The 27,612-nt window shown below is 38.4% G+C and overlaps 1 pseudogene; it reads left to right on the top strand.

The window, feature by feature from the left end:
* The first annotated feature begins 4,852 nt into the window (after positions 1-4,852).
* On the top strand, positions 4,853-13,273 carry LOC116193724 (annotated as a pseudogene).
* Positions 13,274-27,612: the final 14,339 nt, after the last annotated feature.

Genomic DNA, 27,612 nt, shown 5'->3' with positions numbered 1-27,612 from the left:
AAAAGTTTTTCTAGTAACTTGTTGGTACATTAAGTTTCAAAATCGTTTCGATGCAGTGCATTCTGTCATCTCTTGCTTGACGTCGTTAGTTCGATAATGACGTGGCTTATTACGGATCACTGTTCTCTCTCTCTTTCTCTCTCAATTAAAAAAATACTCTCTCTCATATGTCTGTCCACTCTCTCTCTTCTCTCTCTCACTCTCTCGTCTCTTACTCTCCTTTCCCCACCCAGATCTCTCCACCACTCTCTCTTTTCTCTCCATACCTACAGCCCGTGAGGAATGAGGAAGAAAGATCGAGGAAGGAGAAGAGAAGGCAATGGCGTTACCTTCGTCCCAGCTACCACTATCGAACCGGCTCCTGCCGGCGAGCAATTCATCGCCACCCCATCACCGCACCGATACCTCTTAATTCCTATCTCTTGTACTTGCTGGCCCTCGCACGAGATTAGATCTATTGCCCCGACCTCCTCTATCTCAACTCTCTCCACCTGGAACCCAAGCTCAAGACCAGAGCACTGCCGTGAGTTTCCGCTCCTTTGCCTCTGCAGGTTCCTGGGCTTCCCTATGGTCTGGAACCAACCCGAGCTCAAGCATGCATCTCGTCATTGCCCCACCTCCCCTACATCTCGAGTTCACGAGCTCAGTCTCCTCTTCTACCTATTCTCTTTCCCTTTCTCACTCTCTTCTGTCCTCAGCTGTCACAGTTTATGTCTAATTTGATCTCACTGTGAACCCTTAAGTTACTTAAAGAAACATGTTGCACCATTATGTAACTTCTATAAAACATTTTATACTATTAAGTTATAACTTCAAAAGAGTTTGCACCATCATGTAACGTTCCACCAAAAACAGATAACAGTTTGAAAGATTGAGCTCGACCACGTCAGTCCTACTTCTCTCTCGACTTCCTAATCGACATCGTTTAGTTCACCAAATTTCCGGTGTCAAAACATGTAAGTCGAGCGTAGCTTAATTCACGCGATAAATGAAATAAAATTGCAAGCTTAGCAAACCAAAGTACCGAAAGGGCATGCGGGATATAGGCCTGCACGTAACGTGAACCCCCGAACATGGACTTTCCGGTTTCGTACAGACCAATGCCTTAGCAAAACTAGGTGTACCATTACTCCTAGACCCGGATAACTTATTGGCCCTCGACCTTCAGGTCGTAAAATGATAAGTGGCGACTCCTTTTCACGCGTGTCCGTCACACATCCCCTGAAAGGTGGACACTCCCAAGCTGAGTGATCCAAAAGCGCGCATGCGGGCCTCGACAAGAGTCCACATTCGGGTTCGTACGGCGGGAATCACAGGTAATCTTTTTGGTAATTCTTGGGATTACTCTCTTGGAGTCTCTGGGATTTGTAGAGTAAAAGTAGTGAGAATTGAGAGGATTGTAAGATTCTTCTCGGGTTGGATTTTGTAACGGATACTGGGAAATACGAGTGTGATTTCGAGATTGTAATCTCCGGTTTTATCAATCTAGTGGAATCTCCTACTTTTTCCATGGATATTTCCCTCGCCTTTTTACCACATATATCCTAGTGTTATTTCTTCTCTCTTATTGGTCTAAATTCCTCAAAATGACACGCTTCCCCAACAATATCATTTTACGATTAATTTGGTTACACACTATCTTTCTATAAAACAGATCAAAATATATAAGCAAGTATAAACTTAAGCAACTAAGCTTATTATTTTTTGTTCATATCCATATAAATTAATCATTAAAAGAAACCAAATTAGTTTGTAACAAAGATGGTCACTGTAATTATGAACTTCCTCTTCATAATTTTAGTTATTAGATGAGATTCGTTTCTTATAATTGCTACTATTTTATTAATAACATGTTGATTTTCTCATGCGAAAAAGTTTTACTAATAGAGAATTGATTTTTTTATCATATAAACTTTTAATTTTATGATAGCATATTAATTTTCATATACAAAAAATTCTCTATAATAATTGATTTTATGATTCGAATCATGATTCTGAAAACCATGCTTATGATACCTTTTTATTTTTCTACATGACCTTAAGTTCATAAAGTAGCGATTTACGATAATTTTTTAAATATTATATGCTAAACGTAGTTCATTTTTTTTTTGCCCAAAAAAAGATAAATTTTTCTTAAATTCAAAATGTGAAGTGATAATTAATTCAATTCCTAAAAGTAATCTTGCAACTAATTATCTTTCCAATATTTCTTATATTCACTCATCAATTAATTACAAAGATTATCATAGAAGATCAATTTATAAATTTGTTTGGCCCCTTTTTTTCTTACCGTAGATATTCTTATTTTCAATGTTAATATTTTTTATATTGTAAGTTTAAAGATTCACTGGCTTGTGATACGTTTTTATTTTTTTTTATATTTTACCTGACTTAAGTCCATAAATTAGCGATTTATGATAATTTTTTAAAAATAATTTTTAAAAAAGTTATATATAATAAACTAATTATTTCTTATAGTGTTTGTCCTTTACAATTGCACCCATTTGTTTTCTTAAAGTTATGGTATATATTCATACTTTGAATAGAAATTGCTCTTTATTCATGTTTTAAATAAAAATTGCTTATCAAGAACTATACAAGTTTTACACTATTAATTTCAAGAATTTCAAACAATAATGATTTTTTATTATATGAAACTAATTTTTAGATGGTTCAATAATTATTTCCAGCTAATAATTTCAACTCGTATACATTATATATATTTTCTAATTCCAATATTGCAATATATTAGATGATTTTACATGATCGATTATGATATATAGATTATCTTAAAAATAATGATAATATTTACTATGGGCATTAATTATATTTGTAGTTAATTTAAATGTATATTTACATATGGATTGATTATTTTAACCCCATTAAATATTACCTCATTTAATGCTAAACTTAGTTCATTTTACTATATATAATAATATTATAGATACATTGTATAATCACATTCTAGGAGGGTCTAATGTGTAAAGTTTAGTTTATTGGTCTATGTGCGCAAAAGGATAAATTATGGCATAATTGATGAATAATCTTGTGGGCAGATGGTTCACGTGAGAGTTTTTTTGGCGAACCATTAACTACAATCATTTTGTAAAATATTTCGATATTTGATTTATTATTCATAGTATGAGGGCATAATTGATAACGATCCAATAAAATTTCAACCCCATAAATACCGTAAACATATTAAGATTACACTGGATATTGACAATATACCTGAACGTGCCACGTGGATTAACCAAACTTAACATGGAACTGCCAATTGAGACTTACCGAAACCATGATCAAATTGAGCAATCTCACTAGGAGTTTCCTCTCCTTAACCACCTTCTGGATTAGGCAGAATCAGTGGGTCAACAAAAACTCGTCTATGTCAGTCTCATCAAACTTTATACCCTACGAGAATGAAATCAATCAACAAGAACGAATGCAATCACCCAAATTAATTAGCCATCAAATCGACTCCTCGGAATCCTAATTATTCTTAATCCATCAAACATGGCCGAATCGCTGGGTAACCATATCTAGCATACCTTTTCAGGGTAAAAGAAATTAAGAGAAGGTAAATCCTAATCCACCAAATGAGATTACTGAGAATTCGATTGAATTAAGCTAGATTCTTCTTAATGTATTGAGCGAAATATAAAGGATCGACTGCTGGATAGATCCCTTTTGCAGCCAATCCTCTTGATAGTATGGTAGTAGCATCTAAATGTGCAAATGTTGTGGCAGGAGCAGGGTTAGTCAAATCGTCCCCAAGTACATAAACTGCTTGAATAGAAGTTATAAAACAAAAGATTTATCTTATTTTTTAAAAACCTCCCCCTGTTTTTATTGTGAAGGACAAAATTATTTGTACCGCATTCCTAATCAGTATGTATATTGTGAAGAAGACTATTTGATTTTATTTTTTCTTTGTTTTTAAAGAAACGAAAGATGAAACATAAATGATTGATCAACTAAGCCATCTCGGGACTTGTTTAAGAAAGAGGAATCTCATGTAAATACCATGCAATAAGGTTTGATCCTATTCATGGGGAATACCGTAATCTTTTTTCCTATTACTGTGGATCATATATATCGTACTTTTATATTCCCTGAGTCGATTATCTTGAGTCACGCATAGATTATCTTGGCCTTAGCTAAAAAATGACCGACCATTTGGAAAACTCGTCAATGATGGTCTTCCATGGATTCGTCTATATTAGCCGCGGCTAAGGTTGCAAAAATAAGAGCTTGAAAACCACTCGAAAATAATCCAAAACGAATTGGTGTGGTATATTCATATCATAATACATGAACAGTGAGAACTAGGTGTCTCACTATGAAAAAAAAAAATAGGACTGGAATCTACTGATTCAATTGTCTAAAAGGAATTTCCAAATTCGCAAATTTATCGACATCGAGTTCATAAAAAGAATCAAATCCTTGCTCGCTCGGTTTAGTAGGGGATATCTTAGATAGACATTATCGAATAGCACCTTGTGATGAGAGATTTGAGCAAGAGGCTTCAAGAAAACTAGTGTTTTGAGACTTATATGAGGCCAGTAAGCAAGCAGCGAATCCATGGGTATTTGAACCTGGGTATCGGGAGCAAGAACGGAAAAGAAGGAGAAATCCAAATACAAAAGAAAAAGAAAGGGGTTAGATCAGGGATCCAATTTCAATTGCGTATACGGGACATAGTATATAACTTGCGATAACCATGTTCAGCAGTTGGTATTGATGATGCATAAATCAAATCGGATCGTGCTTGAGCTCTCCGAGGCATGTATGTAAATCCTGCCGGAGCAGGCTTGTAAGCTTTTGCTCTTTTGATGCATCGTAGGGATATGCCATGACCGAGAGCTTAGCAGGGAGTAGAACATGGGTCCTTACGAGAGTAGGCTACGGTTCGGTGGGCCGCCTCTCTGAGAATATGGAAGCAAAGATAGTTGACTCTGTAAGGGGAGACGCTCTGACCCGGGTTGGAAGGGAGAACTTTGGCTTCGAGGGCCTTGTGTCATGAAAGTTGCATAGCGAAATGCATCGATACAATGCTCCATGTTATGTATAAGAGCTCAATCGTTTTCTTTAGATTCGCGCCATGTAGAATGTCTCTATCATCTTGCAGAGTGTCAGAATTTTTGCCGGCAAAAGTAGCCCCGACACATCAAGTGAGCAAAAGTACATTTTTCTTCATATATATGGGCTTCTCCTGTCCGTGGTTCCTTTTATATATTGCGCCGATCTCACTATATTCTTGAATCGATGCTTCACTTGGCAGACAACCTTTGAGAACAGGCGCATCTTTGCTTGAGATGCAATTATACTTGCATATACATACTTGCTTTTCTCACCATCGAATTCATCTTCCCAGTTAATTCTGTATTTATGGAACTTCTAAAGAGTTGGCAATTTCAAAACTCATTTCATTTCCAAGTGCCGGATCGGGCTGTCGGTACGTTGCTTTCCTGAATCCTGAATTAGTATATGTGGAGTCATTGATCTTCCCTCTTCATGATTTTGAGTATTGAGCATATGCAAAGATGAGGACAGATAAATGTGATTGACAAGAGATTGATTCATATGAATGGGACTTTCTCCGGCATACATGTTAGGATATATTTTCCTTCGGAATATTCAGCTCATGCTAGAGCCAACAATATAATGTTTCAGGTCTAGCTATGTTGATGCTTCAGAACACATGATATTCGGCAGCTCTTCATCAATGTACATCGCTGATTATTTGGTTGTATTGCTTATGAAGGTTACCTAGGAGATGACAAGGCAACCGCCGAAACCATCGATTCAGATGCTGGCTTAAAACCGGTGATCTTTGTTACTTTGACTCTGAAGGGTTCTTGATAGGGTTGAGCCGGACTCCGAGCATGAGGACAAGTTGCATATTTCTACCGGACCGGTCACCAGAGCACGTGCCAAGAAATTGGAGCAAGCCTTGCAGAACTTATAGACGCATATTCGGGAAGAGGCACGCAGTTCGAGAGACGAACAAGTCGACTCGGGGCTGATTTTGGTCATCAAGAGTGCTGGACCTCATCAGTACACATTGGGGCATTAAAAGATGACCACAACTACCTCAAATCTGGTTGGGATATGCCTTCTAGAAGATAACCACCAAAGATCTGCCTTCTAGAAGATAGCTACCAAATCTGATTGGAATATGCCTTCTAGAATATGCTAGGAACTTGTGCTTTCCTTAGTTGTCTTATAAGCTCTTCCTTAAGTTATTTTTTTTCACAACTTTCTGCCATTTTCTATCTTGTGTGAGAGATATTCTCCAAATTGTTCTTGTTAAACTTATGCTTCAAGGGTTGCAAGTCGATTACTTGTAGTTCTTAAGCTTCGTATAATATTGGTTTCTAGCTCTACATAGCTACGGGGTCAATGTTCCACCCTTCGAAATCTCTATCTTGGACGATCCGAATTTGATTCCATATTATTATTGCTGGGTTTCGCGACGAGTTCGACGGGGTTTGCATCATGTTGGTATCAGAGCTTAGGCTCCAAATTGAGGTTTCATCTATCCTTGTTCTTTCCTTGTTCATCATTCTGGAATTTTTAGATCTATCTTCCATTTCTATCCTTTCCATTTAGTCTTGACTGATCTGTTCATAGCTATTCAAAAAAAAATCGTCCAAAAAAAAGAATTAGAAAAAAAAAAGAGAAAAAGGATCAAAGTAAAAAAAGAAAAAAAAAGAGAGAAAAGGATATGAAGTGGACGAAGAATTTATTGAACAATTTGCTGTCTTTGTGTTGTAATTGGTCTGTGGTGAGTTAGAGTGATTGATTGTTTCACTGATTACACTGGTCTTAAGTTGATCTGTCATAGTTGCTCCAATTCGGTTTTTCGCCGATCGTATTTGTGTCCATTCCATCTTTGATTCGTCCGGGCTCATTCCTTTCACATACATCTTGTCCATCCATATCTCTTTGCTTCTTTGCTACTTGGAACTGATATTATAAGTGGCTTGAGCGAACAAGTAATTTCCTCAAGGACTTGTAATTAGATTGCTTAGTTTCTCCAGAACTTTGTGGAGAAATCTACGAGAGGAAAAAGGCAAGAGCGAGTGAGATCATCAAAGGGTAAAAGCCATTGTATCGAGTGAAATACGAGAGTTTGTGTGACATCGATTTGAGAGTAAACACGTGAAGGTGTGATTGTGAGGTCCTTTTACTCTAAGATTTCTTTGCAGATTTCAACATGTCATAAGAAAATAGCGGGGGACTTGAACAAAGCAGTGGAGGGCATGATCAGAGCACAATCATTCGGGCTATGCAACAACAATTTGAGCGAATGAACATGGTGCTCAATACGATCAATGACCGATTGGAGAGACATGATGAGCGGATTGACTAGTTGCGATAAGCTCCCAATCAGCAACCAAGGAGGAACAATAACCGATAGCCGGCACCTACTATTGATCCATTTGATGACCACGAGGAGGGATCCTATGATGATGAGGATGATGGGTCTTCCATTGCCACAATGAGACGAGCTCGAGGAGCAAGGGCTGAGAGGCCATGGCGCGGACGTGGGAGGCGCCAAGAAAGAGACACCGTTGATCGTAATATGGGGTCCATCAAGCTGACCATTCCTCCGTTCCAAGGCAAGAGCGATCCCGATGTTTACACCGAATGGGAAAGGAAGGTTGAGCTGGTTTTTTATTGTCACAATTATTCCGAGGAGAAGAAGGTGAAGCTTGCAGCTATGGCATTCACCGACTATGCCATAGTTTGGCGGGATCAATTAACGGTGAGTAGATGCCGAAATGGGGAGCGACCTATTGACAATTGGGAGGACATGAAAGCTGTCATGCGGAGGAGGTTTGTCCCATCCCATTACTACCGGGATTTACACTTGAAGCTGCAAAATCTTAAGCAAGGGTCTAAGACCGTGGAGGAGTACCACAAGGAGATGGAGATTGCCATGATTCGCGCCAATGTTGAGGAGGACCGAGAGGCAACCATGGCTCGGTTCATTAGTGAACTTAATCGGGAGATTGCCAATATTGTGGAGCTACACCATTATGTGGAGCTTGAAAAATTGGTACACATGGCTATGAAGGTTGAGAGGCAACTCAAGAAGGGGGGACGATCGTCATCCAGATTCGAATCCTTTAATTCGAATTCGAAGTGGACTTCCAAGTTTGAAGGGGCTGGACCTAAATGGGCTGGTTCGAAGCAAGAGGAGAAGGCCAAGGGAGACAAGCCCGCAGTCAAGCCATCATCTGAATCTATGGAGAGGGGTAACTCTTCTTCCCAACCTCAAAGAAACTGTGATATAAAGTGCTTTCGTTGTTTGGATTCTGATCATTATGCTTCTCAATGCCCGAACAAAAGAGCCATGATTATGTTAGATAATGGGGAGATTGAAAGTGCGGATGAGCATGAGAGTGACGCGGACTCTATACCATCACTTGAAGATGCCGATGATGTGGAGCATGCTGTATCGGGTTAAACTCTTGTTGTTTTGAGAGCTCTACATCTACAAGCCAAAGAAGATGGTGATGAGCTACAAAGAGAGAACATTTTCTACACTCGATGCCACGTGAAGGATCGAGTATGTGGACTGATTATTGATGGAGGAAGCACTGTGAATGTGGCAAGCAAGCTGATGGTGGAGAAGCTTGGTTTGAGCACTCAAAAACATCCGAGGCCATATAGGCTTCAGTGGCTGAATGAGAGTGGTGAATTGAAGGTGACAAAACAAGTGTTAATCTCATTTTCTATTGGGAAGTACCATGATGAAGTTTTGTTTGATGTAGTTCCTATGATAGCCAGCCATTTGTTACTCGGGAGGCCATGGCAATTTGATCGAAGGACTACACATGACGGGTACAATAATCGATATAGCTTCATCAAGGATAGTCGAAGCATGACACTTGCCCCGCTGCCACCACATCAAGTGTTCGAAGAGCAACTCCAAATCAAGAAGTCCAGTGCTGAAAGTTCAAAAGAAAGTAAGAGAGTGGCTGAACCAAAAGAAAAAGAGAGTAAAAGTGAGAAGAAAGAAATTCGAGAGAAAAGTGAGAAAGAGAGTGAAAAGAAAGAAAAATGTGAGAGTTTAGCCATGAAAAGAAAAGAGGAGAAGAAAATGAGTTTCTTCACAAAAGAAAGAGAATTAGAGAGTGTTAGTAAGGATGAAAGGCCAATGATATTGTTCTTGTACAAAGAGGCCTACTTATCTACTAATTTTAACTCATCTTTGCCTAGTGTTGTGGTTTCTCTTTTGCAGGAGTTTGACGATGTGTTTCTTGAGGGGATGCCACCGGGATTGCCACCAATCCGTGGGATCGAACATCAAATTGATTTCATCCCAGGAGCACTCATTCCAAACCGGCCAGCATATCGGTGGTCCCGAAGAAGCAAAGGAACTCCAAAAGCAAGTTAATGAGCTGCTGACCAAGGGCTATGTTCGAGAAAGCATGAGTCCGTGCTCTGTGCCCGTATTGCTTGTTCCCAAGAAAGATGGCACATGGAGGATGTGTGTGGATTGTCGAGCTGTGAATAAGATAACGGTAAAGTATCGCTATCCTATTCCTCGATTGAATGATATGCTTGATGAATTGCATGGTTCCACTATATTTTCTAAGATTGATTTGAAGAGTGGGTACCATCAAATTCGCATGAAAGAAGGAGATGAGTTGAAAACAGCATTTAAAACCAAGAGTGGATTGTATGAGTGGTTAGTGATGCCATTTGGATTGACTAATGCACCCAGCACATTTATGCGCCTTATGAATCATGTTTTGCGTGCTTACATTGAAAAATTTGTTGTTGTTTACTTTGATGATATTCTGACTTATAGCAAGACTGAGCATGATCATATGGATCATTTGAGATGTGTTCTTGAGGTGCTGAGGCATGAGAAGTTGTATGCTAACATTAAGAAGTGTGAATTTTTCTTGGAAAGTGTTGTTTTTCTTGGTTTAGTTGTAAGTTTCAGGGGTGTGGAAATGGATGAAGAGAAGGTGAAAGCAATCCGGGAATGGCCTACACCCACTACCATTGCTGAGGTCTGAAGCTTCCATGGCCTTGCTGGATTCTATCGAAGGTTTGTGCGCAATTTTAGCACCATAGCTGCTCCTTTGACCGAGATCATCAAGAAGGAAGTTGGCTTTAGATGGGGCAAGGAGTAAGAGAAGGCATTCGATACCTTGAAAGAAAAGCTAAGTTCTGCTCATTTACTGATTTTACCGGACTTTTCTAAACCTTTTGAAATCGAATGTGATGCTTCCGGTATTGGTATAGGAGCCGTCCTTATGCAAGAGAAGAGGCCTATTGCTTACTTCAGTGAGAAGCTCAACGGGGCTGCGTTGAACTACTCCACATACGACAAGGAGCTCTATGCTTTGGTGAGGGCTTTGGAGACATGACAGCATTACTTGTGGTCCAAGGAGTTCATCATTCACACCGACCATGAGTCCTTGAAGCATTTAAAGGGTCAAAGCAAGCTGAACCGAAGGCACACACGTTGGATCAAGTTCATCGAGATGTTTCCCTATGTAATCCAATACAAGAAAGGTAAGGAAAATGTAGTGGCTGATGCCTTATCCCGCAGGTATACTCTTATATCAACTCTTGATGCCAAGCTTTTGAGATTTGAATATATCAAAGAGTTATACTTGCACGATCATGATTTTAAGGAAGTCTTTTCTGAATGTAAAAAGGGGGCATTTGACAAGTTTTATAAGCATGAGGGGTATTTGTTTCGTGAGAACAAGCTATGTATTCCTCAAAGTTCCATGCGAGAGTTGCTTGTTAGGGAAGCTCATGGGGGAGGTATAATGGGGCATTTTGGTGTGGCTAAGACCTTAGATGTTTTGAGAGAGCATTTCTTTTGGCCACATATGAAGCAAGACGTTGAAAGGATCTGTCTTAGGTGTGTCACATGTAAGAAAGCTAAGTCTAAGATTCAACCTCATGGACTTTACATGCCTTTGCCCGTTCCTAGTCATCCATGGACTGATGTATCAATGGATTTTGTTTTGGGTTTGCCTATGACTAAGAATGGTAAGGATTTTATCTTTGTAGTAGTGGATCATTTTTCAAAGATGGCTCATTTTATTCCTTGTAAGAAGACGGATGATGCTACTCATGTGGCAGACCTTTTCTTTAGGGAAATAGTGTGTTTGCATGGCATTCCCTGAACCATTGTAAGTGATCGTGATGTTAAGTTCCTAAGTCACTTTTGGCGTGTTTTGTGGAGTAAATTGGGAACAAAGCTATTGTTTTCTACCACTTGCCACCCACAAACTGATGGGTAGATAGAGGTTGTAAATCGAACCTTAGGTACTTTACTGCGAGCTGTTATTAAAAGGAACTTGAAAAGTTGGGAAGATTGCATTCCATTCATTGAGTTTGCATATAATCGGGCCATGCATTCTTCTACTAAGTTTTCTCCCTTTGAGGTTGTTTATGGCTTTACTCCACTAACCCCATTGGATTTAACTCCATTGCCTATTGGTGAGATTGTTAGCCTTGATGGAAAGCAAAAGGCAGAATTGGTGAAAAAAATCCATGAAGAAGCAAGGAACCACATCTTGCACAAGAACGAGCAAGCTACCACTCGAGCCAACAAGGGAAGAAAGGATGCCACTTTCGAACCGGGAGATTGGGTTTGGGTTCATTTCAAGAATGAGAGGTTTCCAAGCTAGAGGAAATCAAAGTTGAATCCACGAGGAGATGGACCATTCCAAGTCTTAGAAAAGATTAATGACAATGCATACAAGCTCGATTTGCCGGGAGAGTATCAAGTGAGTTCTACATTTAATGTTTCTAATCTTTCTCCCTTTGATGTGGGCGCAGATTCGAAGACGAATCCTTTTGAAGAAGGGGGAAAGATAGGGTTGAGCCGGACTCCGAGCATAAGGACAAGTTGCATATTTCTACCGGACCGGTCACCAAAGCACGTGCTAAGAAATTGGAGCAAGCCTTGCAGAATTTATGGACGCATATTTGGGAAGAGGCACGCAGTTCGAGAGATGAACAAGTCGACTCGGGGCTGATTTTGGTCATCAAGAGTGCTGGACCTCATCAGTACACATCGGGGCATTAAAAGATGACCACAACTACCTCAAATCTGGTTGAGATATACCTTCTAGAAGATGGCCACCGAATCTGGTTAGAATCTGGTTGGAATATGCCTTCTAGAAGATGGCCACCAAATCTGATTGGAATATGCCTTCTAAAATATGCTAGGAACTTGTGCTTTCCTTAGTTGTCTTATAAGCTCTTCCTTAGGTTATTTTTTTCACAACTTTCTGCCATTTTCTATCTTGTGTGAGAGATATTCTCTAAATTATTCTTGTTGAACTTATACTTCAAGGGTTGCAAGTCAATTACTTGTAGTTCTTAAACTTCGTATAATATTGGTTTCTAGCTCTACGTAGCTACGGGGTCAATATTCCACCCTTCGAAATCTCTATCTTGGACGATCCGAATTTGATTCCATATTATTGTTACTGGGTTCCACGACGGGTTCGACGGGGTTTGCATCAGTTCTTCAGTGTCGATAGGTTAAAAGAATTGATAAAATATAAGGCATGACAGGTAATTACTTCAATATGGATCTCTCTCTACGTATAAATATGCCAACTAATTTCTCAGTCTCCTATTTTTCGAGTTTTTCCTTGTTCTTGTCATGACTCTTACCGTACGTCGAGGTACCCCCCGCTGAACTGGAGCATGTACTGCAATCGAATCCTAAAATAGCAGATGCTGCCGTTATTCCGCGAGTAAAACACCTGTTCTCACATCGCCATTAATCTGATCCAGCCATTCTTCATTGCAATGCTGTAAAGATTGCTCATTTACACATTTAGGCATTCTTATTGATCTAACTGAAGACTTCTCCGCCATTGTAATCATGTGGAAGCAGATATCCTGATGAGGAAGCAGGGCAGATCCCGATGGCATTCGTGGTAAGAAAACCTAGAAGCAACATTACCGAGTCTCAAGTCATTGATTTCATCGCCAAACAGGTACATTGCTAGATTTGCTGGGGGCATGGTGCAGCTGCATTTGTATTGCTTTTGTATTGAGCAACTTATCATTTAGCCTTTCTGTGCCATGTATCTTGAATTCACGTGCTTGGGCCACAAACTGTAAGCCGTACTTCTCTTTGCAGCTTGCTCCGTATAAGAAGATAAGGCAAGTGGCTTTTGTCAATAACATCCCGAAATCTCCGGCAGGGAAGATATTGAGGAGGCATTTGATCAATCTTGCCGTATCCAGCCCTAAAGCTCGGCTATAAAGCCCATCCCCTCCCCCCAGAAGTTCAACTTGGCCTTTCCATGAAAAAGTTATGTTGGAAAAACAATGAAATTAATGGTGGTTCGTGAATGAGAAATTAATGAAATGAATGTACTGGATGGTGTTCGTGAATGAGAAATTTATGAAATAAATGTATTGAATGGTGGTTCGTGAATGAGAAATTTATGAAATGAATGTATTAAATGGTGGTTCATGGAATTTGGGAAAATGCACCATCAATTGTTATGAATTGAACGGGTGCGAATTGAGAGGATACCATCTTCGATTGTCTATAAATTGGACATTCCCCTCATTTCCTGAAGACAAGAAAAACAAAAATAAGAGAATTGAATAGTTAAGTGAGAGTGTTCAGCTTCATTTTCTGGTTCGCTGGGGTGCGGATAGCTCGTGCTGCTAGCTGCACTGAACGCCTTTTTTATTTTAGGAAACAGACGCCCACGTGACCTCAAGCACGCACTGAGGGGACAAATCTGTTTCAAGGGGTTTGTATGATACACTGGACTCGGCTTTCTCGCGTCTTCCAATCTTCCTGCTTCGTCCTTGTGTCGGTTTGATTTTCTAAGTTCTTATACTAGAGATATTCATTTAATTTTATAGCATACAACTTGCTATTCGAATTGTTGTTCAATTTTGTTACTTATTATGGGTAAATTTATTTTCTTACAATCTTGAAACAGAACTTTACTATTTTGAACGATTCGAATGGTGTCGGGAAACGAAGGGGATACGACCAACGGAAGCCAGACTCCTGGCTCCGACCCTGCTCCTATGTTTCCTAACCATTTGGTTAGCCAAAACGTGGCTGCTCCCTCGATGGTTCTTGTGAATCATGTCGAGAAGCCCGAGAAGTTCAATGGGTTGAACTTCAAGAGGTGGCAGCAAAAGATGTTATTCTACCTCACAACTCTGAACCTTGCAAGGTTCTTGATTGAAAATGCTCCAACCCTATCTGTAGGGGAGTCAAATGTGCAGGCTCTCAGTGCGGTTGACGCTTGGAAGCACTCCGACTATCTTTGCCGGAATTATATCATGAACAGTCTTCATGATTCCCTGTATAGTGTCTATCAGGGGTTTAAGACGGCAAAAGAGCTATGAGAATCCTTGGACCGTAAATATAAATCAGAGGATGTCGGTGCGAAGAAATTTCTCGTCGGACGGTTCCTCGATTTTAAAATGGTGGATTCGAGGACCGTAATGAGTCAAGTGCAGGAATTTCAAGTGCTCATGCATGAGATTCAGGCTGAGGGGATGGCTCTAAGTGAATCCTTCCAAGTGGCTGTTGTCATTGAAAAGTTGCCTCTTGGTTGGAAGGATTTCAAGAATTATCTGAAGCATAAGCGAAAGGAGATGACAATGGAGGATCTTGTTGTCAAGCTTCGAATTGAAGAGGACAATAAGAACTTCGGAGAGAATCTCATCCTTCCTGCTGCTGCTAAGGTAAATGTCATGGAGCAAAGGCAAAGCTCCAAGAACAAAAAAGGCAAGAAGAATTTGGGTACGAATGGAAGAATCTCCAAGCCTAAGTTTCAAGGGAAATGCTTCAACTGTGACAAGAAATGTCACAGATCTGCTGATTGTAAGCTCCCAAAGAGGAAAAAGGACCATGAAGCAAACATGATTAATGAGATGGCTCGAGATGTGGCAGGCATCAACCTATCTGCTGTGGTTTCATAGGTGAACCTCATTGGGTCCAACCCGAAGGAATGGTGGCTCAATATCGGTGCCACTAGACATGTGTGCTCAAATAGAGACATGTTCACTATGCTCGAACCGGTCACTGGGGAGAGGATCTATATGGAAAACTCTGCCCATTCTGCTATTGAAGGTCAAGGCAAGGTAATCTTGAAGATGACCTCAGGAAATGAGCTGACTCTGAACAACGTATTGTATGTACCTGAGATTCGGAAGAATTTAGTCTCCGGGTCATTGCTGAACAAGCATGGGTTCATAATGCTTTTTTAGTCAGATAAAGTTATTTTGTCCAAGTCTGGAATGTACGTGGGAAAGGGATATGTGTGTGATGGGCTTTTTAAGCTTAATGTAATGATCATAATCAATAAGAATTTTGGTTCTTCTGCGTATTTGACTGAGTCTCCTAATTTGTAGCATGGAAGACTAGGTCATGTTAATTATAATATTTTGCGTAGAATAATTAACTTGAATCACATACCTACATTCCAAATTGATTCATAGCACAAATGTAAAATTTGTGTTGAGGCAAAATTAACAAGGTCACCCTTTCAAACGATTGAAAGGAACACCGAGCCACTTGATCTAATTCATAGTGATGTATGCGATTTAAAGGTTGCAACAACAAGAGGTGGTAATAATTATTTTATTACCTTTATCGATGATAGTACAAAATACTGTTATGTATATTTGTTGAAAAGCAAAGATGAGGCTATAGAGAAATTTATTCTCTATAAAAATGAAGTTGAGAATCAACTCAACAAGAAAATCAAGAGATTGAGGAGTGATAGAGGAGGCGAATACGTAAAGGCTTTCAGGGAATTTTGTGCACAACACGGAATTATACACGAAGTGACTGCATCCTAGGATCCAAATGGATCTTTAAGAGGAAAATGAAAGCAGATGGATCCATTGTTAAGTACAAGGCCAGGCTTGTAATTAAGGGATATAGACAAAAGGAAGGCTTGAACTATTTTGATACTTATTCTCCTGTGACGAGAATAAATTTCATTAGGATGATACTTGTAATTGCGGCACTACATAATTTGGAAGTTCATCAAATGGATGTGAAGACAACCTTCCTAAATGGAGATTTAGATGAAGAAATCTATATGGACCGACCCGAGGGGTTCATGGCTCCAGGAAAAGAAAGGAAAGTCTGTAAATTGATCAAATCATTGCATGGGTTGAAACAAGCACCAAAACAGTGGCGCGAAAAATTCGATAATACAATGATTTCCAAAGGATTTAAGATCAATGAGTGTGATAAATGTGTATACATTAAGGAGACAGAAAATGGTTATGTCATTTTATGTCTCTACGTGGATGACATACTCATTGTTGGGAGTGATGACAGAATGATCAAATCTACAAAGAATATGCTGAATTCGAGATTTGACATGAAAGATATAGGACTCGCTGATGTGATTTTAGGAATTAAAATCATGAGAACATCAGATGGACTAATTTTGAGTCAGTCACACTACATAGATAAAATTCTGAAAAAATTTACCAAAAATTATTCTGGAATTTCGAAGACTCCAATAGACAATAATCTTTATCTATCAAAGAATAGCGGAGCGAGTATTTCTCAATTAGAATACTTGCGGGTCATTAGAAGTCTAATGTATCTGATGAGTTGTACTAGGACGGATATTGCATACTCAGTTAGTAAACTCAGCAGATATACGAGTAATCCGAGTAGGGACCATTGGAAGGCAATTGTCAGAGTACTCAGATACCTTAGATACACTCGAGATTACGGGCTGCACTATACTAGATATCTAGCTATCTTAGAGGGGTACAGTGATGCAAACTAGATATCTGATATAACGAATTCAAAATCCACTAGTAGATATGTGTTCAAACTAGTAGGTGCAGCAGTTTCATGGAAGTCCTTGAAACAAATTGTTATGGCTAGGTCCACAATGGAATCTGAGTTTATTGTTCTGGATAAATATGGAGAAGAAGTTGAATGGTTGCGCCATTTTCTAGAAGACATTCCTAAATGGGAAAAACTTGTGCCACCAATTTGTATCTACTGTGACAATCAAACGGCAATTGGAAGGGTACAGAGTAATATGTATAATGGTAAGTCTAGACATATGCGTCGTAGACATAATACCATTAGACAATTGATCTCAACTGGAATTATCTATATTGACTACGTGCGGTCAAAGGATAATATAGCGGATCCGCTAACCAAAGGGTTAAATAAAGAGCAGTTTGAGAAGTTGTCAAAGGGGATGGGTCTGAAGTTCATTAAAGGAAAGATTTTATAGCAAACACCCAACCTAGTTGACTGGAGATCCCAAGATCTAGGTTCAATGGGACAACCAAGTTATAGAACCGAATTAAAGCATTGTAGGGGAGAAAATCCCTAGACCATTCCTCGATGAAACAGTGATAAACGGATAAGGCTAGCAATCTAAATTGCTTTAGTGATATGTGAAATCACCTATGTGAGAGAGAAGTGGGGCCGCTTCAGAGGAGAATTTCTATGGACTTAATTCTTCAGAAACTCTCGCAGAACCAGGATGGTGTTCCATGGCCAAAATGGACACAACAATGAGAACCGAAATGAAGTTAGTTAATTCCTATGTGAGGTGTGTGTCATCTTTACACAAAATAGCAGGACAGTTCAAGGACATCATGTCTACTGGACAGCTAGTAAAGTACATGTATTTCTCAAGGGAGGGTTCAAGGGTGGTGACACCTACCTATCATATACAGGGGTCAACTATTGAACACTCCCAGTAAGCGAAAATACAAACAATTCTCATTCATGTAAAGGATTGTTGGAAAAATAATGAAATTAATGGTGGTTCGTGAATGAGAAATTAATGAAATAAATGTACTGGATAGTGGTTCGTGAATGAGAAATTTATGAAATGAATGTATTGAATGGTGGTTCGTGGAGTTTGGGAAAAGGCACCATCAATTGTTATGAATTGAACGGGTGCGAATTGAAAGGACACCATCTTCGATTGTCTATAAATTGGACATTCCCCTCATTTCCTGAAGACAAGAAAAACAAAAATAAGAGAATTGAATAGTTAAGTGAGAGTGTTCAGCTTCATTTTCTGGTTCGCTGGGGTGCGGATAGCTCGTGCTGCTAGCTGCACTGAACGCCTTTTTATCTTAGGAAACAGACGCCCACGTGACCTCAAGCATGCACTGAGGGGACGAATCTGTTTCAAGGGGTTTGTATGATACACTGGACTCGGCTTTCTCGCGTCTTCCAATCTTCTTGCTTCGTCCTTGTGTCGGTTTGATTTTCTAAATTCTTATACTAGTGATATTCATTTAATTTTATAGCATACAACTTGTTATTCGAATTGTCGTTCAATTTTGTTACTTATTACTGGTAAATTATTTCTTACAAGTTCAACTACACTTCGATCTGATCACTTGTCGAAACCTCCATTTGCCGGTAAAATGATTCCTCTTGTACCAGTGGTTAGTCAGCCGTAAGAAAGTCACATTACAACACTCAATTTCATTGAACAGCTTAATAAATATTATTATTCAAAATTTCTACCCTGAGATAAAAACCGTTTCGATCAAAACTTTTTTTATGTCATTTATTTTCTTATCGAACTTTTTTTTTCCCTAGAGTACGGTACTTCATACCAATTTTTCGTAGATGCTGAATATCTTAATTGGAGGTCTAAGTAAAAAGAATGGAGTTCTCAATAAGTTGGTCACAGTATAGTCAAATTGAATCAGTTTGTATTATACCTCGTGAAATAATAATAAAAAACGTGTATTTTTTCTAAAATGATTCCATAATTAATAATTCCTCATAAGAAAATCAAAGATTTTGTTCTAGGTGAATCTTATCATAAACTATTTAAAAAATTAAAGAATTAGATTTTTATTAAAAATTATTAAATAAAAAAACTCAAAAATTCATTGTCAAATATTTCCGTGACTAACCAAACCTTAAAAAAATTAAAAAAAAATGTTTTATTTGAATCTTTTGACAAAATGAAAACTAAAAAATTATATCTATAAAAAAATTTAAAAAAACTCGAAGAAAAGTGCTGTTCAACAATTTAAACATTTTGATATCAAGCACCAGGCCAGCCACCATAAACTCCGCTTTCAAAAAACCGAATATATTTTGGCTGTTGCTAGTGGCACACTGGTTTTGGACTCTTTTTTTTTTTTTCCCTTACGAAGAAGGTTGATAGATTTAGTATAATATAACATAAATTATAATAGTTAAGAGACACATATAGTCATATCACGATAATCGAACATGAAATTTCTTGATTATCATTCGAGAGCGTGCAACACTATACTATATCATCTTTCCTTTTTTTGATTTTTTTTAATAGAACAGGAGAAGTATGTAATGTTATCCTACTTGACGAGAATACAAGTTTTCATATTTCCCTCCTTCGCAACGCCCTCTTTTAACTTTTGATAGAAACACAGATTCAAGACGCTCTCAGGGGCGCCCAGGCCCATGGGAGTCCCCACTTCGGGCAGGGCCCGCCACTTGGGATGTCTCATTTCGAATTCCTCTCTTGGGGCAATCACTCAAAATGGGACTGGTCCCTGCTTAAAGGGACCGATCCCATTTTTCCTTTGGTCACTGCCCGGCTGATATGTGACGAGGCGGAGCCCACACACTGCAAGTGATGTTGACTTTCATTTACCGTTACAGGCCAATATCGCGGCGAGTTATTTTTTCTCTGCTGTAGCACTGCTATTAGCGGCCGTTAACGCCGATTTGAGGGTTTTACAGGGAGGAAGGGGAAGGGGAAAAGAAAGAGACAGCCTTGAAGTAAATTTTGCTGATTAATGGCCGAAGTCACTCTGTCTCTCTCTGTCTCAGGACTCGCCCAGCCCCAGCCGCGGCTAAGAAGAAGAAGGGGCAACAGTATATAATATAATATAATATAATATAATAAATGGGTTGTGGGCTTACTTGGGTCAAAGCCCATTTTTCTAATGTGTTATTAATAATTTTAAGGTAAAAATGATTTAATATATTATTATTATTATTATTATTATTATTATTATTTTAACTTGAGCCATTATATAATAATTTATATAGGTTGCGCTTACTATTTTTATTTGCTATCTAATCTCATTGGTCATTTATAGTATGTTCTCCATGCATTAGAGTTTTATTTTCTGTATGAATTAGAGTTTTTTTCTCTACCCGTCCGGAAAAATTAGTCGGCGACGGTTGCGGTTCTGTTGCATAATACCGCGACATCCACTACCGCGACAAGCACTTCAGCGACCTTCATGAGAGCCGCGACGGTGATTTAATTCCTTGCGCGGATTGATGTTAATTGCTTTACCATTAACTTCAACATCGAAATGTCGACGCTCGGCAACGTACTCACATTAAACTTGCGAGACTCATCCTTTCCATAAATAATCTAATTCTTTTCAACCAACCTGTATGATGATGATCAGCCTAAAGCAGGACGGAAACAAAATTGCGGATGAATATCGATCATTAAATAGCCATGCAATCAAAAAGAGGATATAGCGCAGTGACACACTCCTCGCCCGTTGATCTAGAGGTCGTAGATTCATATTTAGTGAGCCTATCAGTGTCTATTTATTAGTTATTTAGCATTTCTCTTTCGTTATATTAGGACTTGTGCCTCCATCATCAAAGCAGAACGAAAGGCACGGAAATATTGCCCAATTTGCTGGGGTTGTCAAAATATACATTACAATTTGATAGCCAACCAAATCTAAACCAGTCATCTAGATTTACAATTGCAACCCACAAGACAAAAAACGAAAAAAAAAAATGAACCAAGGCGAACAATGGCAGTACCGAGTTTGTTTTGTTTTGTTCCGCGGCTCGATTAAAAGCTTGAAAGTTACACAACTATCTTAATGAGGGCAAAAAAGAGGAAAAATATTGGGCTCTTACAACAATACTAGCGGGGAGTATCTTCTGTAACGCCATGAGTATTAAATTTAATCACAGTTCGAATATACTTCCCAACACAAAATTCATTCGTATAACGTGTTGCAGTTCTCTCAAAGTGCAGAAATGTAACCAGGTTCCAATTAGTTTGTCGGAAACCACCTCAACTTTGCATGTGATAGAACTCTCCATGGATGACCTTGAGAGCAGAAGAAACAAATCCCCCCACAACTAGAGAAGGCTTTACCAATTGTTCCCCAAAGGAAAAGTTTGCTCGCAGCTTGTCTAAAGTTAATTTCCTGCCATTTCTTTCTCTTCTACAACTTTCAGAAGCTGCAATTCTTGAGAACAAAGGACATCTAATGACCTGTTTGATTTCACAATCTGATTTTAAGATTTTAACTCTAACTTTAACTTTATTCGCTACACAACAAAAGTCAACAACACAATTATTACTTTTTTCATTGTTCTTTAATTTTTTTAACAATTCAATTCAATTTTTAATAATAAATTCTATCGATTATTCATTACTTTTTCTACAATTCAACAATATAAATCATTACTTTTTTTTCAACTATTCATTACTTTTTCACACTTTTTCTTATAATTCAACATCACAATCATTACAAACCAATTAAAATCAAAACTCAACTCAACTCAACTCTAAAACCAAACACACTGATTTCTCCAATCATTATTTTCAATGTGGTGTTTACAGAGTTTTCGGTCATAGCTACGAGGAAAATATGTGCTAGAAAACATTTTCTATTCGCCCCAAAGTCAAGACGGAACATATCCTCATCCTAAGGAAGATAAAAGTGTTGGATTTTATTCAACAATATGGTCCAACATCTATGTTGATTGGTTATGTATTATGTGTTATCTTATTTGTTGGCCTGATAAAGTGATCTACTCAAATTTTAAGTTATGGACCTTAATGACATCTCGGTAGAGTATGGGAACTATTATGCAGATATCAAAAGGTAATTTATGATTACACTAACCTCAGGAGCTTAAATGCAATTGAGGTGTTATGGTCCCAAGTTGTAGTTATATATTAACTCTTGCACCCATCACTTGAGACTTGAGAAACTCTTGGCCATAAGGTTCGAGGCTTGGGGTAGTCGAACATATTGACTTGGAAGACCACCTACCCGACTCTTGATTAACGCAAAAGATTCAGATACGTTTCCAATTACTAACTTGATTTGACGATTTTGCATGAGAGATCGTTGGGATTTAGGATTGTAAGTTTTCTAACAAAAAGATCCACGCACTGTATTATATTATTTTAGATAAAATTTCAGGTCAGTGGCCCATACTTGAATTTTAATCCTTTTCTTCTCTTTAAATTTCTTTTAGATACTTTGTTTGGCAGTTTGATTGCAAATGCTTTCTTCCAAGTCTTCTTTCCTATTTCCAGCAGCTAGAGCAGATAAGGAGTAAGCAACGTACCTTCGGCTTCAGAAGAGCAAGGAGAGTTCCATTACAAATGTCCTAATTGTAGGGAGGAAAGACTATAGACGAGTTGTCCCCACAAAACCCGAATGAATTAGAAAACCGACCTTAACCTTCAATCTCTCCTTCTTCGGGACCGCCAGCACTGTTGCATCCTGATGATCAATGGGCCATGGTTAAATCGTATAGGTAATGTACAATTAATATGCCATTTTACCCCTTTTCCTATCCATGTTTTTAAGAAAATTTGTACGGTGACTGGGGGCAGCATACCACACTTCCATCTGGGTTTTCTTCGGATGAATCCACCCGGTCCTTATCGCTTGCACAAATACCGACGATGTTTCATTAATTCAAAAAAGCATAGTGAAACAGAATGAGGCATCAAAAAAGACACAGCCTTGATGATGTTCTTAGACACGGTGCATGCACACTCCACAACAATGAATGGGGTATAATTTGGGCTTCTTCACCAAACCATATCAGCCACCAAGTTTTGCCTCTGCTCTTTCTACCACTTACTAAACCCACATATATCATATATTAAAGTTTCATCACATTTCTTTGTCCTACTTCATGACCTGTTACTTCTTGTTTTTGCTAGTCTCTCTCAAGGGACCCATCCAGTTCTTGAGGCATATGCAGTGACCTATCGTCCAATCATGCATAGGAAAAACTAAGTTAAAGGCCCTGGAGTAGTCCTAAACGATGTCGTGGTCAGCCGAGCTAAAAATTTACAATTTTATGAGGTGTGGGTGCCACGTAACTTTGGTTATAGGGTTCGACCTTCCGCATTCTAAATGGGGTCTTTCTCATAAATAAAAAGGCAAGCAGCTTGCACCATAAAAGCTGCAGAATTCTGCCAGAATAGGTAACAATTTAAAGTACGAAAATTTTCAATCACCTGAATTACTAAAACAACTTGTACACCGCCAGCCGCTCCAAGGGGTGACCAATCATCGATTTGGTAGAGTTCACTCGCTCTTTAACTGCAATTTCAGACAACCTTGTCAAGTACCAGGAGTGATAGTAAAGAAGGCAGAGAAACGGAAATAAAAGGCACAATATGGAAATTGAAAGTAACAAAGTACCTCACTGTTATAGCCGAAACAGTGGATGAGAGTTTGGTACTCCTTAAGATCTCCCAGAGGAGAGGACGTAGCATGGGCATTTATGTAATTCAAATCTTCCCTAGAGACTCCTGACTGAGCTAGAGACTTCTCTGTCCAGAGAATCACTTCAGTTGCTATCAAAAAAGAATTTTTTTTAAAAAAAAAGAAAATTAAGAATGGTTATTGGAGTTCCGCAATATGATTCTTCATTGACAGGCTGACCTAATTTTTTATATAACCCTTGCTAGGCAAATGAAAAATAAATTACATACTGAAGGCTAATAATAACTCCGATAATTTACAGAAACGTGCCCCCCGTTTGTGATATATATAATTTAATCAGCAGCTGAGAAAAGTACATTAAGCCAAAATGATTAGCATCAGGGTGAGGCTCGGTCATGTGGTAGGCAAAGAAAGTAAAACTTCCAACGGGAAATTCCGCATAAATATTTGCACCTCTTCTCTGCAAACCAAATGGTTCATGATTTCTCAAAGAGGATAGTAGCGCATTAGCACACATTCTTGCCTATCGATCAAGATATTGCAAGTTCGATATTCGTGGTGGGATTATTCGTGTTACTTTACTAAAAATTATAATTTTTATTTTATTGTACTAAACTCATAAACCTCTATTTTGACTGAAAAATGTTTATGATATGGAATTTGCTTTTGTATAAAGCAATAGATATTCTTGGGAAATTTTTTGATGCAACGGCTGATTGGTTACGTTGTACTAGATTGCCGTTGTATCCTAAAAACGTATACAGCTAGCCAGTCTTCTTCCGCTCCACGACAAAATCTGCTTCCGCACTACCCTCACGTATAGACCTCTAGAAGAAAGCAACTAAGGAAAGGGTCGAGGTCATCAAGGATGTTGCTTCTTCACAGCAACTGGCTCCCAATCAGTTGGAATACCAGTTGGAACCTCAACTGGCTCCCAATCAGCGAGAACCTCAAGTAGTACTTCCTCAACTATTGCTTCAGACATTGAAAGAAGTTGGTTGAAATCATCAAGGGTATCATTAGTGGGTGTGATTTTCTCCCACTCTAGCTCCTGGATAGATAGCTCATTAAAGGGAAAGGATATAATGGCTATTTAAGTCATGAGTCTTACATCCTACAACTAGGGGTTCATCCTCACCTCATTTCAAGAGTCGGTGCAAAAAAACTCATAATCACATGTCAAGTCATGTTCGACTCCTTTCTCACGCAACTAGACATGTGGGGGATATTGTTTACGCCCATTTTTCGTACATAACAGTAATTACGGAGTCCGAGAGGTATTTGACTTAAGATCGAGCTTAATTTGTTGAATTTGGGTTGAATTAGAGGTCCACGACATGACAGGTTCGACGCAAAAAGGGGCCTGTGTAAAGAGGCGGCTCATGATCGAGCACTTGATGACTCAACTTGAGAATTCGTGGCATTACTCTATCCGAACAGCCGTTGGTGGGTTGGTTATTCGAGAAAGAGATTATAATAACTTCTAGCTGGGCTAAAATATTCGAATTAGTTGAGAAATTTAGCTAAACAGCTCTCATAAGGAAAGGACCCCGGTTCTTGCCAAGACGAGATTAATACACGAACCTGGACATACATGTGGGATTGCAAGCATTTTTACATTGCTGCTGGTGAGTATTTCCTTGACGAAACAAATCAAACATGAGAATAGCCAGACACACAAGGGAAGATGCTCACACAAAGAAATTGTGCTGATATGTGCGTGTGAAGCAAGAAGGCACAACTTGTGCCTTGAATCTGCAGTCAAGGACGTTTCCTTGGTTAGATATTCCATTCTCGGGATTTGCTTTAAGGTTTGGCAAGAGAATTAGTCGTTTAGAGCAATTTCCTTATCCTTTACCTAGTAAGATATAGTTTCATAGTTTTAACTATTATGTTGGGCAACTCTTAGATTGTTGCTTATTGTCTTTATTTTGTTCTAATAAGGCTGAAACTTGCTCTGCTTGGGGTCTCCTATGTTTGGCCCTATAAGAGAAGATGAGGCCATACATTGTAACGCTCTCCGCAAAACACGCAAACCGGCTGAATGCCTCTTATCTTTACATTACCTACATCTTCAGTACACAGCACTACCTTTTCAGCACTATCATTTCCGCTCGCACACCCTTTCACATCTACATTACGGGCATCTCCACATTATATGCACCCGCATCTGCATACCTTACCTACCCGGACTTTATAATTGCTACCAGAGTCCTCGGCTTCCTTAATTTCCTTCTACCATCCCTCGCTTCCAAGTAGGATTAGTTTGCACTTCGATTTCAGCTTTAGGGCTGATTCCTTTACTTACACTCATATCAACTTCCGGGCTAAGCTTCTACCTGTCAACTGCTTCAGCTGAGCAATCCATACCTTCCGCTTCTTCTAGCAGCTAAGCTGCAACATCTGACGCCAGCTACTTGGCCACTCATTTCCCTCGTATTTCAAGCATATATCGCATGCACGTTGGGAGAACTTCGATAGTCTAACCCTCACGACCACTTCATGGTCTGAACACCTCCAACAAGCATACAACCACATTTAGTTTACAATCAAACCGAAACTCAACTGCCACTTAAACCTACGAACCCCAAAGGTCGTGGTGCCAAGCTATAAGCCGGTGAGGACGGCTGGTAGTTTTTCGTCGTTTCTTGAGATTGCACCCTAGCGCTGTACATGTAAGCTCTCTAACCTTGCCACGCACATGTGCCGAAGATTGGTCTGCTACCCATTTCAGATGGAACAATTTGTATATATTTTTTAAATTTGTCCATTGAATCATTTTTTTGGTATATATTGAATTATTATTACCTTAGTGTGACCATAGATGGTTAGAAAGAGTAGAACGTTAGTCTCTTAACATCCCTGTTAATCAAATACGTCAAGCGGGGGAAGTTGGTATTTTGCTGAAATATAGGGCTCAATGTCCCTTTTATAAAATATTCATTATTTTAACATATTCAAAAAATAAAAAATAATTACCTGTGCTATAAATCTATATTCCTATGTTTTAAAAAACATTAAGAAATTTTTTTCTATAAAATTTTAAGAAAACCTAGGAAAATAACAATCAGTCCCATAGATTTATATGTATATGTTTTTAAAAAATTTAAAAATAAAAAACTAAAAGTTCATTTACTAAAAATGCTCAAAAAATTAAGAAAACAACAATCGGTGCCACAATATATTTATATATTTTTTAAAAAAAATTACAAACAAAATTGGAATTTTTTTTAAAAGAAACCTCCAAAAAATTCCACAAATCTATATTTATATATTTTTAAATTTCTAATTTTATTTTAAAAATTTAATATACTTAGAAAATTTGATTAAGCAATCGAGCATTTTGAGAAAAATTTAATGGCTCTGCTTTATATTTTATATAGATGTATAGATATAGATATAGATATAGATAAGGTCCTATCAATTTGTCATCACTGCATAAAGAGAAATAAGTACGCAATATAGAGGATTGGACTATCATTTCCATTCCCAAAGTTTGAGTTAGCCATCGACTTCATCCCTAAAGTTTCAGAACCATCAAAATTGTCTATAAAGATTGATTTTGTGCATTAATTCTGGAGAAAACTATCAAATTGATATTACATGTTGTCCGCAACCCTCAATTTGGTACATGAAAAAAAGTTTTCATCAATTTCATTCACATCGTTCGATTCCATCTATCAAAATGCTCGAAATGACATCATACTGATATTTGTTTTAAAAAAATATAGATTGAAAACTACGTCATTTTGGGCATTTTGATAAACAAAATCGCATGTTGTGTATAAAATTGATGGAAAAAAATTTTCATGTACCAAATTAAGGGTTATGGATAACATGGTGTATTAATTTGATAGTTTTCTCTTAATTATGTCTTTCCATCAATTGCCTGCTGAGTTAGGGATGATTATGGGACATGTTTGGAATGGCAGGCTCCTTCCCATATTCAAACCCATTTGAAGCAGTTAATCTCCAAATACTCCCAAACCCCTTAAACAGTTGAATAAAAATTTTCAAACCCTTCTCACTAAGTTAACGGGTTCCTATCGGGAATCCGTCTTTTAGTCATTAATGAACTCTCAATCCTTAAAATAAACTTGAAAAAATGGTGAAATTAATTCGGACTTTCATTGCTTGAATTTCAAGTAT

The sequence above is a fragment of the Punica granatum genome, chromosome 2 (genome assembly GCF_007655135.1).
Source record: "Punica granatum isolate Tunisia-2019 chromosome 2, ASM765513v2, whole genome shotgun sequence".
Lineage (NCBI taxonomy): Eukaryota > Viridiplantae > Streptophyta > Magnoliopsida > Myrtales > Lythraceae > Punica > Punica granatum.
Note: the sequence above shows the minus strand (reverse complement) of the source record. Positions and strands in the feature narration are given on the sequence as shown.